Here is a 15,136-nt window from a genome sequence, read left to right on the forward strand (position 1 = left end):
TTATGAAAGCCGGTCTTCAGGTCAGATCCAGTCCAAAGCCTCCAAGTTCTGTGTCTGAAGTGGGCACTGTGTACAGTTTTCTAACTGGAACCACGTGTTCATAAATTTGGAGTTCAAATGTGGGATGTTTAGACAGATATCAGGCATGATGTTCTGTGACAAAAAGGGAATTTATGGAGATGTATTTTTCTGGTGTCCAAAAGAATTATTTCAAGAAATACCTAGTCTTATTTTCTCTACTGAGATCAGTTGGAGATTTCATTAAATATCCAGATTTCTAAAATTTCTCTTGTGATTAAAGCACCTCAGAATTTCCCTTGTAGGGGACACAAGCGCCACCTAGTGGTGTTGATGATCAACTGCAGATTAAAATACTGAACTTTAAAAAGATCTCATTCAAGCCTGCATTCCTGGGTAGCTATAGAAAACGATATGAAAGAAAAGGGGAGAGGCAGGGTATGGTGGCTCACACATTTAATGCCATCACTTAGGAGAAAGAGGTAGGCAGACCTCTGTGAGTTCGAGGCCTGCTTTGGCTCCGTAGTGAATTTTAAGCGAGATAGGGCTTCATGGTAGGACATCCATAAGATTTTCGTTTCGATATCTACATTTGGGTTTCCTTTCTTGCCTTCAACTGCTTTTTTAAAAAAAGAATTTAAATGCAATGACAAACACTAAAAAATTAGGTTCCGGAGTCTCAAGTGTAACCAGGCAGGACTCCCAACGGAGGGATAAGGACAGTAACCAACCCGCAAAGCTTTTGACCCAAAATGTGCGCTGCCTACGTGATGCGCAGGGACAAAGACGGAGCGGAGACTGAGGGAATAACTGGCCCAACTTGAGACCCATCCCATGGGCAAGAACTGATCCCTGACACTATTGATAATACTCTGTTATGCTTGCAGACAGGAGCCTAGCATAGCTGTCCTCCGAGAGGCTTCACCCAGCAGCCAACTGAAACAGACACAGAGACCCACGGCCAAACATTTGGGAGCTGGCGGAGTCTTGTGGAGGAGTAGAGGGAAGGATTGAGGGACTTCACAGGAAGACCAGCAAAGCCAACTATCCTGGATACTTGGGGGCTCCCAGAGACTGAACTATCAACCAAAGAGCAAGCGCAGGCTGGACCTGGACCCCTGCACATATGTAGCAGATTTGCAGCCTGGTCTTTGTGTAGGATCCCCAACAACTGGAGCTGGGGCTTATCCTGATTTTTTTCATGCCTGCGAATCCCATTCCCCTCACGGAGCCTCCTTGTCTGGCCCCAATGGGAGAGGATGTACCTAGCCTTGCAGTGTTTTGATGTGACAGGGTGGGTTAATTACTGAGCAGGGAGGCTCCTTCTCTGAGGAGGGCATGTGGGAGGGGCAGTGAGGGGGATGGAGTAGGGAACTGCAATCTGGATGTAAAGTGAATAATTAATAATAATAATAAAATCTCAGGTCTCTGTTGAGGGAGGAGCGGGTGACTCTCCTACCAAACTGGTTTCCAGGACCAGATGCGCTGATATTAGTTGGTTATTTTGTTACATTGTTTCTTTAAACGTATCTACTTTGGCAAACAATACAGACACATAAAAAGCACAAAGCACTTAGTCCTTCCTGCTCCTCCCACTGTCTGGGTGAGCCAATCCCATTAGCGGCAAACCTCTGTTCATTTGGACAAGGTTTTGGATAGACGCGGCTTGCTGGAAGTTTAGTCATGCTAAATTGATAGAAAATTGGAAAACTGAATGCAGCAGGAAGTGCCAGCCATATGCCACAATTTTTCATTTGTATAAAACGTCTCAATCGATAAATCCAGAAAAATGCCCTGACAGGGTTCCAAAGATGCGAAATGCATAATGATTGATGTTATCGTAGGAATAAAAACCTAACTAATGTTCAACCTCGCACTGCATACGGCACATGTCCAACTTTACAGACTCTTCGGTGAATGAGCCGCTTGTCAAAATGAACCTTTCACGTGTCTCTGGTCTTAAAAGACAAATGCGTTTCTGTTGGTAGTCAAATGTCAACAATTCTCTCTCTCTTTTTAAAGTAATTTATTATTTGTTTTTATCTTATGTACCTTGGTGTTCTGCCTGCATGCATGTCCATGTGAGGGTATCAGATCCCCTGAAACTGGAATTGCAGACAGTTCTGAACTGCCCTGTGGTGATGGGAATTGAACCCAGGGCCGTTGGAAGAGCAGCCAGTGCTCTCAACTGCTGGGCCATCTCTCTAGCCCCAATGATCTCTTTTTAAATAATAATAATAATAATAATAATAATAATAATAATAATAACCTATTGGCTAGGTATTGATTCCAGACTGTTAAGGGTATACCTATTCTAGATTTTGTCCACTTGTAACTCTTAGCAAGTGTAAGTTCACAACATCCTCTTTCCCCAGTTCCTCATGCTATCTGTTCATTTAAATTGAAGTCATCCTCCCGCAACCTTCTCCAAGCCTTTGGCTTTGCAAAGCACACTGGGACTGTTGTAGCAATGGTGAGGTCCTTTGCAGGGTTAGTGTAAAGCTCCTCTGAACTCATGGATGCTATGAACACCTGGTGCGGTTGACCCTCCCTTTTCCACAGTTCGGCCAAATAAGAATTACGGAGCCTGCCCACTATGCCTAATGTTTCTAGCATACAGGAAGGTGTGCATAGGTTATATACAAATGAAACCCATTTTACAGGAGATACATGAGCCGTATTATTTGTGTGTGTGAGCAAGAGCCTATTGCTTAGAGAGCCGTGAAGAACAAAGAAACAAAAGACTCAAGCCAACCTCTAAGCAGCCTTAAGACTGGCAAATGTTGGTCTGGGAGACGTTCCCTACGCTCTGCTTGCTGGAGTACAAATCAGTGTGTTTCGAGAAAGGGGCCTTATTTTTTTTAAATTAAATTTTTTATATTTGCTGATACAGGGATCTTGCGCCAACGTAAATTTCTTAGAAATGTTCAGGCACTGACAAAAAGAAGAATGACTCGGTGTTAACTGCAGCCTTGTGACGTCGCACAAATAGAAATGTCGGGAGAGCCCCAGATCTGCTGCTGCTAGAAGGGTGTTTATTAAGGGCACTGTTGAGCTCTAGACAGAACATTTCAAATGAATGCATGCTGATGGATTCTGCTAAACAGAAGGTGCTTCAGGGAGTCCCTCAGAAGGGAAGGAGCCCAGTCTTCACTCAAAAGCCCGGCAGCCATCTTAACACACAGGAAATGCCCCAAGGCAAGTCAGGAAGGGAGATAAGATGTTGCCCTCCTCTTTTCTTTAGCTGAGAAATGCCATCAGAGTATCTACTGATTTTCTTACTTCAGTTTGTTCTCAATTTCCAACTGTCCGTCATTTCCCACTTCCTATAACTTGGTTTTTTTCTGTTGAGCATTCCTAGAACTTCAACGTCAGCCTTCAAAACATAGTAAATTGTTATTTCAGTTAATTACCGCTTTTCTTATAAATTTCAGTTACCATGTTTTGTATGTAAATATCAAAGAACCCTCTTTTGTCTAACTTGTTTGATTCCGTATAACATCTTTTTCTGCTAACGAACAATAGGCATCATTTTTTCCCCTCTGTCCCAGGACTCCATTTTGACTGTCTTCATGGCCCATGTGTGAGTTTGGGTCTTTGTTTTTCCTGTTGATGATGTTCCAGGAACATGTGGTGACCCGACTTCCCCCTATTTCCATCCAGAGAGACAAGAGAGAACAGATACAGGTCAGCTTGTTGAATGCTAGCCTTACCAAGGCTCCTGGGCTAATCTGCTGAGGAGAACAATGTATGATGGTAACAATGGTGTCCTGCTTTGCTTCTGTTGTGTTCATAAAACTCTCTGATCAAAAGCAGCTCGGGGAGGAAAGGGTTTACTCATCTTAAACTTCCAGGCTTTGATCTGTCAAGAGTAGTAAGGGCAAGAACTGAAACAAAAAACCAAGGAGGGAAACTGCTGACTGCCTTCCTCCCAGGCCTAGTTATCTACCTTTCTTAAACAGCCCAGGCCTAACTGCCTAAAGATGGTTCCACCCACGGTGGGCTGGGCCTTCCTATGTCAGTTAGCAATCAAGAAAATGCCCCACAGACAAACCCACAGGCCAATATGAGGAAAACAATCCCCCAACAAAGGTTCTCTGCTCCCAGGTGTGCCAAACTGGCAAGCAAGATTGCAAGATTGCCTGCCGCTGCCGCCATTTTTTTCCTCCTGTGAAGAGCGCACAAGCACGAAGTGGTTTAGTCTGTTCTTCCGGTCGTGAGGGCCAGCTGACTGGGAGAATGAGCTTTGCTTCAGATTCTCCCAGGGTACAGACCCCTGACTCTCTTAATGTTATCAGGGTAAACAGACTCTGCCTCGCTGCTCCTCCCCATACCGAGTGACAAGTTCTGAGCGCCGGAGTGACCTTGAGAGCAAGTCAGCGCAACCTCCTGCCATTTCCCCTCTTACAGGCTGCTGGTCTTCCGTACTGTTGAGATCTTTGTCCCTTGAGAGTTGTCTCCACTTCTGTGGGCTAATAACAATGTTCTTTTTCCAGATAGAGGAGCCAAGTAAGTGCACACTGTCCTTTTATTTTAGTTAAAACCTAAGCTGTGTTTCTATTACTCTCTTCTTCTTCTTCTTCTTCTTCTTCTTCTTCTTCTTCTTCTTCTTCTTCTTCTTCTTCTTCTTCTTCTTCTTCTTCTTCTTCTTCTTCTTCCTCTTCCTCTTCCTCTTCCTCTTCCTCTTCCTCTCCTTCTTCTCCTTCTTCTCCTTCTTCTCCTTCTTCTCCTTCTTCTCCTTCTTCTCCTTCTTCTCCTTCTTCTCCTTCTTCTCCTTCTTCTCCTTCTTCTTCCTCTTCTCCTTCTTCTCCTTCTCCTTCTCCTTCTTTGTTTGTTTTTATGAGACAGGTTTAAGAATTTGAGTGTGTGGTCCAGATTGCTCTGCTTACAGCAGTTCTGTTTCTACCTCTGGACTTACAGAACCGAGAGTCATCGCATTTGGCCATGATTATCAATCTAGTTTTTTGAGACAGAGCTCTCTGTATACTCATGGCTGCCCTGGAACTCGCTCTGTAGATCCGACTGGCCTTGAACTCGAAGAGGTCTGCCTGTCCTTGCCTCCTGAGAGCTGGCATTAAAGGCTTGTACCGCCACTGCTGGACCCATCATCACGATTAAGAAAATGAGATTAACTGTTAAATAAAGAGAATAACTCCTGTACTATTCTAGGTTATGCCACCAGGTGGTGGTGTGAGGTGATCTGCACAGCTGGTCAGTGGCAGGACAAACAGGCCTGTGCTTAAAATGTTTAAAAACTTGGCGCTCGTTTGAACAAAAACTTGATCTTGTCGATGGCTGGCTTTTTTCTGACAATTCTGTTTTTCTTATTACTTTAGGAAGAGGACACTTTTTTACGCATCTTTGGAGGCTCAACCGTGAAAGATTATCCCTCCTAATACAACCATGCCTCTTTAAGCCCTTGCTTAGAGGTAAAGGCTTCTGAAAAGGCACGCTTAGGGGAATTTGTCACATCACAGAGTGAACAAAAGTTGTGTAGCCTGCCCACATCTAGTCTCCACAGAAGACCCCGATAATCCTGGGGCCAAGGGGAGCACAGCCACATGAAGCTAAATCAAGCACAGAGAATGTGATGCAGCGAAGAGATGCTGTAAATGGGGGCCATATTTGACTGTTGTCCACGTGACCTAACATCTTGTTTCGCACTGAACTTGTGTCAGTAAGTAGAAGGGATGCATTAAAGTAGATCAAAGCATCAACCCACAAACCAGCCGTCTGTCAGCGTCAATATTGTTCTGCATATCTACATTGCTTGAGACACAGTAGTCGGCTTATGCCGCTAAGGACTTGTCAGGATGCACTGCACTTCTTGGCACCTAAAATGGCAGTAAATGACAGTGACTTATCGGCTCCATAATAACCTTATGCAACCACCAGTCCAATGGTTGGCTTTGAGCATCCGCATCTGTATTGGTCAGGTTCTGGCAGAGCCTCTCAGGAGACAGCTGAATCAGGCTCCAGTCAGCAAGCACTTCTTGGCATTAGCAATAGTGTCTGCATTTGGTGTCTGCATGTGAGATGGATCCCCAGGTGGGGCAGTCTCTGGACGACCTTTGCTTCAGTCTCTGCTCCATTCTTTGTCCCTGTACGTTTTTTAGGCAGGAGCAATTATGGGTTAAAATTTTGGAGATGAGTGGGCGGCCCCATCCCTCATGGAGCCATGTCTAACCTCTGGATATGGTCTCTACAGTTTCTCCCTCCCCTTTGTGGGGTATTTCAGCTAATCTCATCCCTGTGGGGTCCTGTGAGGCTCTTGCTTTCCTGGCATCTGGTACTTTCTGGTTGCTACCCCCAGTTCCCATCCCCCATTGCTACACACCTCTGTTCAATTTCCTGACCTCTGTACATCTCCTCCATCTCCTCCCATACCTGATTCTGCCCCTCTTTTTCCCCTCCCTCCCCCTCCTCTCCTCCTCCCAAGTCCCTCCCACCCTCTACTTCCCTTGATTATTTCATTCCCCCTTCTGTGTAGGACTGAAGCATCCACTCTTTAGTCTTTTTTCCTTTTGAGCTTCATGCGGTCTGTGAGTTGCGTATTCCAAGCTCTTTGCCTAATATCCACTTATCAGTGAGTGCATACCATGTGTGTCTTTTGTGACTGATTACCTCACTCAGGATGATATTTTCTAGATCCATCAATTTGCCTGAGAATTTCATAAAGTCATTGTTTTTGATAGCTGAGTAACATTCCATTGTGTAGATGTACCACATTTTCTGTATCCATTCCTCTGTTGAAGGGCATCTGGGTTCTTTCCAGCTTCTGGCTATTATAAATAAGGCTGCTATGAACATAGTGGAGCACGTGTCTTTGTTATATGTTGGGGCATCTTTTGGGTATATGCCCAAGAGAGGTATAGCTGGGTCCTCAGGTAGTACTATGCCCAATTTTCTGAGGAACCTCCAGACTGACTTCCAGAGTGTTGTGTGGCACTGTTTTTAAATGTTCATTAGTCTCAATGTTCCTTGGGGTGGGGGTGGGGTGTTCTTCTTCAAGGCTTTCACTACAGTTTCAATGTAAAATATCTCAACACAGGCTCAAGTGTTTCAACAGTCCATCTCTCCCTGCTGACACTGTTTGGGGAGCTTGTGAAACCTGTGAGAGACAAGGAATAGCAGGGAGAATGGGTTGCTGCAGGCAGGCATTGAGCATTATAGCTTGGCCCCACACCTACCCCACTTTCTTTCCCCATGCTCCTCCGGGGAGGTGTTCCCACTACAGTGCCCTTTCTACTATGATGGTGGGTGTATCCTTGAACCAGTCATAAATGAATCCCTCCGTCCTAGGTTGTTCTGCTAGATATATCTGTCACTAGCAAGGATTCAAGTAGCAAACACAATCTTCTCAGGGTTTCTATTCGACCTATGGTGTTGGAGAGGGCTTTTACATTATAATTGGAATCTGAGGGTCTTCTTCAGAAGAGAGTCTTGGGCAAATGATTTTTTTTTCTGAAGCTACTATTCCGTTGTATGCTTGCACTGAAGGGCTCACGAGAGAAACAGACATTTTTCTGTTTTGTGTGCCAGTTGTAAATTCCATGGTTTGATGGCAGGCAGTGCGAAGTATAAAATACTTAAAGACTGAGTTGGGCGGACCACATTCCAGGAGTTTGATTTTCTATAGTTTACTGGTCACTTGAGGAGCCATCCCTGGCCTTTGTATCCTGCCTTTGTATCCATCTCTAAGAAACAATAACACATAATTTAAATACTCCCAATGGAGACACATGAGAAGATCAACTCAAGAAAAAAATTTAAATTGTACAAGTACCATTGTGTATTTTATTGCAAATTGTGAGCTACCAGAGGCATTGGTAATTAAACTGGAGTTTGCTGGAAGAGCAGCTGTGGCTCTTAACCACTGAGCCATCTCTAAGCTTACACTTTTGTGTGACATTATCCCATATGGCTTACATAGTCACCTCTCTGCAGCAAAATACACTGTTTAAAAAAATGTCCCTGAGTATAATATGTTAAAAGAAATGAGGATGGATGTCAAATGGAGGCCCTATTTAAAAAGAAATCCCCAGAAGCTGTGGTAAGTCAAATACACAATTCCAAAAATCTGAGAAACCCTAGAAATACTAAAAAAACAAAAAAGGTTAAAAGCAAAACATCTTTAAAAACAAAAAACAAAAAACAAAAAAAGGCCCACATTGTAATTCCTGCATGCATGTCCTTAACACATGCAAAGTTTCCCCTTAAGGTCCCCTCCCTCCCTGTGCCACCCCAGGCAAGCACTTACCATAAAATGCCCTTGATTCAGTTCAGCTGTAGCCTCCAACTGAAAGACTCTGCTAAGGACAGCGAGGATTCCCTGGCAGAATTTCAAACAGCAGCAGGCAACAATTTAATTAGGTCTGAGTCAATAATTCTCCATGAACCCCAGCAGGTCAGTAAACCATCAGCATTCTCAGCAATTACCTGCAAGAGGCCATTCCTGAGGAACCATGGTGCTAAGTTCTTGACAATACCCAGTGCAGGGCCTTTGTCCGTTGGATTGTTTTTAATTTTTTGGTTTGATTTTTAGACTGAAGAGTGGTGAAGAGTGACATCATAATTCCGCTGGAATCCTTAATTTGGGCAGGACTGTCACCAAAATGCGCTCGCATGCAGTCAAATCCCAAGTAGTCAACAGGAGAGGATGGAGAATGTTTAAAAAGATGAATACATATTTACAAATAATTTCATAGGCACTTTGTAAAATTTGGGGCTTCTGCTGTCTGGAAAAATGTCAGCATGCGGAGTTCAGACAGCCATAGCATTGATGCTAGTTGGAGCGGTTCACACCCATTTCCTCACATGCTTCACGTGAACTCCATACCTTTCCTGTCCTTGACTCATCTCTTACGTTAAACAGACCTCGGAATATGGCCCTGCCCCAGTCAAACTCATCAACCGACTCTAAAACCCGCTTTGGGTGATTTTTTTTCAGCTTTGATGGTAGTGTTTGGATGTGAGAAGTGTGAAAGTTTTGATCAAAGTATATAATAATGTAGTAATTAGTAATATAACAGTATAATAATGTCATTATATAATGAGCATGTGGCTCCCACATCCACCTCCTTCAAGGCACACTGCACTAGGTGCCGGGCAGTCAGAGGACTCCAGAGTTACTCATTGTTTTAGGGTTTCTCCCACTGCACACAGGAAGTCAGATACAGGATTTCTCCCTACAGGGTCAACAGGAATTGATAACAGGCCACACTTTCAAGAGACTGGTGAGGTGTTTTTCTTCTACCCTCCTAGGACAGTCTTGTGGCCTAATGAGCGGGGTTCTCACTGTTCACGCAGATGATCTTGGTAATTGGCACACGTGAAGTGTGGCTATGTGTAGAGCACTCCAGGTGACATCTTCTGAAGCAAGGCAGAAGAGTCCAGGTAGCTGGCAAAGATTGGTGTGCTGCTCCACGGTGAGTGGATGTAGCCTTCTGTTTGGCCTCTCTGGGACACCTGGACTCCCTTTTGGTCCAGCATAGTTGACGGTTACATTTTAGGCTGTCGGGTGGAGGGAAAGATGAGAGTGCAAAGGCACATATATACCATGTCTATCTTTACACACACACACACACACACACACTCGCGCGCGCACGCTCACTCTTTCTCTCTCACACACACACTTGTACACATACACACATGCTCTCTCTCTTACATACACTACACACACACAAACACACACATGCTCTCACTCACACACACACTTTCTCTCACACACACACATACACACACACACATGCTCACACACACATGCACACACATCCACACACTCACATACTCTCTCTCACACACAGACACACACAGACACACACAGACACACACAGACACACAGACACAGACACACACACACACACACACACACACACAGAGGCCTTTGTGATGTCTCTACAAACATGTCTGTGAATCTCTGGACCGTCCCATTAAGAAGTGTCTCATACATACATGCCCACCTTTTGAACCCGTGCAGATCTACGGATATGATGATGTGAGACCTGCAGGGTAGGCAGAACATGGAAACACTGGCTGGTCCTCTTATGACAGTCATGCTGGGATTCTTTAGTCACAAAGAAGCAAACGGTGATGTGCCCACAAACCAGACCTTGTAAAAAGTGATGTCTCCCAGGGATATGGTGGGGAGTATCCATCAGGGAGAGTGGGACTTGCAAGAGCTGAGTCCACCTTCTGTGTCCACCTTCATGTATTGGATGGTGCCGTGCCACACACTGTTTCTCTCATACCTATCAGACATCTCTGGAGATGCCCTCACAGACACTGGAGGAGGTGTGCTGCTAATCCTCCAGGCATCTCTAATTCAGTCAGATTGACAAGACTCACTGCCACATGAATCCTGTCAGAAATTGGATTTGTCTGCAAGACTGCATATGTGCACGTCTTTTAAAATACACAATTACTAAGTCAGGCATAGTGGCGCATGGCGTTTAGACCAGCACTAGGGAGACAGGGACAGGCAGATCTCTGTTGCATTAAATAATTAAAAAAGGAACTACCCCCAACTACATCAGACACCGGAGGGTCACATGTCACCAGCAGGATATTCTCATCTGGGCAGACTCTTTTGCTCTGAAATCTCTCCACCCGACTTGCTAAGGTCCCATGGTGGGTGGCTACCAGGCCAGTCCCACGCAGTGACTGCCTATCTCGCAGTTAGCTGTAACTAATCCCTGTAACCCAGTAAAATCAAAACTCTTGAGGCTTGTAATTTATCAATCAGATTTATATCAGTGAATTCTCAGCCCACAAAACATCCAAAGAACTCAGAGCCAATTGATATTGATATAAGCTGCCCACTTAGATTGGACAAATTTTCCTGTAGTAATCCATCCCTTATATGATATTCATAGCTACCTGTGGCTATTTAAAGCCACATGGATCTGGGTCGTCCTTCTTTTCCTCCACCTTCCTTCTCCTCTCTCTCCTCTCTCTCTCGCCTCTCAAAAACTCTGCGCCCACCTTCCTTTTCCACTGTCCAATCACAGGCTCTAGCCTTGTCTTTCGCCTGCCCTCACTGCTTACAGACAGCAATCTACAGATCTCTGTACATTCAAGGCCAGCCTGGTCTACAGAGTGAGTTCTAGGATAGCCAGTGCTATTAGTGAGACCCTGTCTTGAAAAGACAAAACCAACCAACCAAACAAACAAAGACAATGGAGTAAATGATGCCAATAAAGCCCCTAGGCCCTAAGTGTTAAAAAGTAAGTAGACAGAGAGCTAAATCCTTGCCAATCTGTATGCCAACTGGAACCTTGCTGTGTAACCGTCACTGCCATCTGTCGGTAGCAAACTTAATATGCTTCTGTTCTGGAAATTAGCCGTGCCTTAGCGACAGTTTATAAACGATGAGTGTTGTAAGCTCTGGAGCATCTATATATAAAGGCACAGCTTTGGAGAGCAGTCAGTTAGGAGGCACTGCGGGGGTGTGAGTCACGTCACTGTTTCATAAGCACCAATTGTCTGCATTTAGTCTTGCTTATAGTGGATTTGGAAGTAACTGTGTTTTTATAAAAAGAACTCTTTAGGAGTTGAATGAGCCTTGGAAACTTTACTTAATGTAGTTAGACAATCTCAGATAGGTGGTAATCCATGGCTTTTTTTTTTTTTTTTTTTTTAGTGGAAGGAATATTCTATTTATAGCATTCCTGGATGAACTTTCTGCCTGATGATATCTTTCCTAATCGTTATCCATCGTCTCTGCTACTGTTGAACCTAAGCAAGTCTGAAATTACTCTGGAGGGTTCTCTCCTTAGCAGCATTCTCTAGGGATTTAGTAATTCCTTGAAGTGAGCTCATCTCTCTTGGGAAGCTATGTCCTTTCTCCTCACTGTCCCCACAGGGATCCCCAGCGTGTCATAAGTGTACTGTTTGTGTATTCGTTACATCTCCTCTTTCTAAGTCCTAGGACAGAAGTGGGGTGGTGTATCACTTCCGCATCCCCAGATCCTACCCCGGGGCCTTAGACACCTTTAACAAATAACTCCGGAGATAATCGAAGAGCCAGCCTGCCTCCATTTAGGCTTAAACGCCATCTTATAAAATAAGAACTAGGTTCCTTCTTGTTTATGACTAAATCTGTTTCTCAAGGATTGGGCTATGCCCCGCCTGTAACCTTAACTACAAAGGATTCTGTATGCCTGTTCTGAGAGGGCCAATCATGTCTTTGTTTCAAAAGGTTAATAAGTAGCTTGTAACTGCAACCCTACCTTTGTTTCAGAAGGATTTGTTATGGCTGCCTTGTTATGACGGCCTGCGGTTCCCAGCACCTTGCAATCATGTCTTTGTTTCAGAAGGTCATTGTGACTAACCCGATATGCTGATATGCTTCCGTTCCGCCCCTGACATGCTGCCTATTTTACCCGCCAAAGCCCCATTTGGAAACCTCCGACCTCTCAGCTGTGAAAGCCTTGTCTTCCTCACATCCAATGCAAATCTCTCAAACCTCACCTTAAGGGAGGCAGCCTGTGTACTTGAATTTTAAGAAGCTTGCTTTAATTAATTGCTTGCTTTAATTAACTTAGATAAGATGCTTTGGGCCGTTGGTCTTTCTCCTCCCATCTTCGGAATTACCACAGTGTCTGAGGCTGGTTCTCAGAGCTTTCAAGTCCATCATAGCCTCTGAAGTTTCCCAGCTCTCTTTCTGTCTCTGTCTAAGTAACTTTATAGCTCTTTAGAACACCCATGAGTTTTATTTTGATGGTGGCAGTTATTTCTAAATTCTATTTATTTTTATGTGTATGGCTGCATGAATATGTCTGTGGACCACATGTGTTCAATGTCTACAGAGGCCAGAAGAGGGCATCAGAGTTATAGGTGGAATAATAGGCACCTGAGAGCTACCAGGTGGGTGCTGGGAATTGAACCCCGGTCTTCAGCCTGTTCTCTTCACCACAGAGCCATCTCTCCAGCCCTGACAACTCGTCCTAATTTGTTAAGTATTGAAGATAGGCAATGGCTATTCCTTTTAAAAACACTTTTACAAAATACATATGTAAAGGTTTATTCATTAATGATTTCTTATTTGGTTTTGCTGATGATCCCATAAAGTAGCCAAGTTTAGGGGAAAGCATGTTAGATTCTCTTTCTCCCCCCCTTCCCCTCCTTCCCTTCCTCTTGCCCTCTCTCCTTCCTCCCCAGGCCCCTCCTTTTCTTCTCTTGACCCTGCTTAGTCTGTGGTGGGAATGCTGGGCTTCCTTCCATCTATTGGCTCAGAGTCTTTGTCTTCAGATGAGAGGTTTGGCTTGGATGTTGCCTCATCTTTCCCTTAGGTCCCTAAGGGACCTAATTCCACTGAGATCAGACTTGGTGAAGAAGTGGGACTTGCATTTTTGGGAGGTTTTCAGTCAGGACCCTCAGGAGTGTTTTCACCTTTCCTCCTTCTTGCTCCCTTGATAGCGTTTCTACAGCAAAAATGAGCTCGTTCCCAGCACGAGTCACAGTGACTCTGACGGGGACATTTCTCACTGTCACTCCATTTGCTCTTCCTCTCTGATAACTGCGTGCTGATGGCCAATGTCTAATCTTAAGCACACCATCCTCCCTTTCTGCAGCACTCTGGTTTTCCTCTCATATAATTAAATTGTATTTCTACTGTCTTGCTAATGCTCAGTTTCCCTCCAGTTTAAAAGCTTATGAATGTTAACTGCCACACATACACAAGCACTCAGGTACACACACACACACACACACACACACACACACACACACACACACACACACCAAGGATGCATAGGCATTAACCAGGGGCAGGAGAAGGGAGGCCACTTAGTGTGAAAAGTCCAGAAAACTAGAAGGTTAAAGATCATGGAGTGGGAAGGAGAATAAGTAGAGAAAAAACAGCAACAGCCAGTAGCCAAATTACAGTTATGAAGTGGCAACAAAAATAATTCTATAGTTGAGGGTCCCCGCAACCAGTCAGTCCACAAAGTCTTCTAAAACCTGATAATGCTTAGTGGTTTTGAGACAGGGTTTCCCTGTGGAGTCCTAGAACTCATTTTGTAGACCAGACTGACCTCTAACTCCTGGAGATCCACCTCTCTCTGCCTCCTGAGTGCTGGGATGCTGGGATTAAATGTGTGCCACCATGCCTGGAGTCTGAAAATTCTTTTGTAACTCTCTTAACAAAAGACTTAGGTCAGGCTTGTGTGTGTGTTGATGATAAATGTGCAGTGTAAAGTTTTTCTGTCTTTGGTACATGTGGAATTCTATCATTATGTTAAAATAAATGAAATTTCTCTTCAGTTTCCTTCTACCTCCTTTCTGTATGCTGACACTGCTAGCTTATATCATGCAGAAGCCAGCCTTTTCTACACCTAACCTTAGAATCCCATTCCCCTGCCTCCCAAATGTTCCACCATGACTACCCACTCCTCATAGGTATTCTTTTTACCTCAATCAGTACACTCATCATGTGAAAACCAAATTAACGACTGATAGACGAGTGTGTTAAGAATGAAATAAAAAACAGAAGACATTTGCAGTTTGGGGTAAGACACGTTAACCATTTGCTTAACTGCAACTAGGATGCATAGAAGACCTGTAGGTACTAGAATGCACATAGGGCCAGGACCCAGCCAATTCTGCATGTAGAAGGAAATCCTTACGAAGCAATGACATTTAGGATGACTCACAAAGGATGAGTAAGTCTCTATGTGACATAGAGAAATCCATTCACATGCATATGTTGTTTGCCTGGGAGTCCCGGGTGCCTGCAACACTAGGCCTACAAAAGATGCATCCTTTCCTGGTTCTAGGACATGCATCTCAACTAGAGATGGCTGTCCTAGGTTGGGAGCCATCAGGATGACCGGAACATTCTGCAATCATAGCCATAACCTATTATCTTATGACTAAGAGATAGGTAAATCATATCACCCAGGAGTGGTATCTTGTATGGGATAATAAAATAGGTTTGCAGGACTTGAGAGAGGGTTCAGAGGCTCTTTTTCTGCTCTTGCAGAAGACCAGGGCTTAGATCCCAGCACCCACATGGCAACTCACACACAACTGTCTGTGACTCTAATTCCAAGGATCCAGTGTTCTCTTCTAACTCCCGTCGTCTACTGCATGCATGTAGTATACATACATACAAATA

General features: G+C 44.3%; 1 long non-coding RNA gene across 2 annotated transcripts in view; it reads right to left on the reverse strand.

The window, feature by feature from the left end:
* Positions 1-8,288: 8,288 nt before the first annotated feature.
* The window catches only part of LOC120097451 (uncharacterized), a 43,696-nt gene continuing 36,848 nt past the window's right edge, over positions 8,289-15,136 (reverse strand). For both annotated transcript variants that reach the window (XR_005494855.2, XR_010058415.1), the window contains one exon: positions 8,289-9,531. This is a non-coding gene — a long non-coding RNA (uncharacterized LOC120097451). The remainder of the gene's footprint in view (positions 9,532-15,136) is intronic.

Source organism: Rattus norvegicus, chromosome 16 (genome assembly GCF_036323735.1).
Source record: "Rattus norvegicus strain BN/NHsdMcwi chromosome 16, GRCr8, whole genome shotgun sequence".
NCBI classification, from domain to species: domain Eukaryota; kingdom Metazoa; phylum Chordata; class Mammalia; order Rodentia; family Muridae; genus Rattus; species Rattus norvegicus.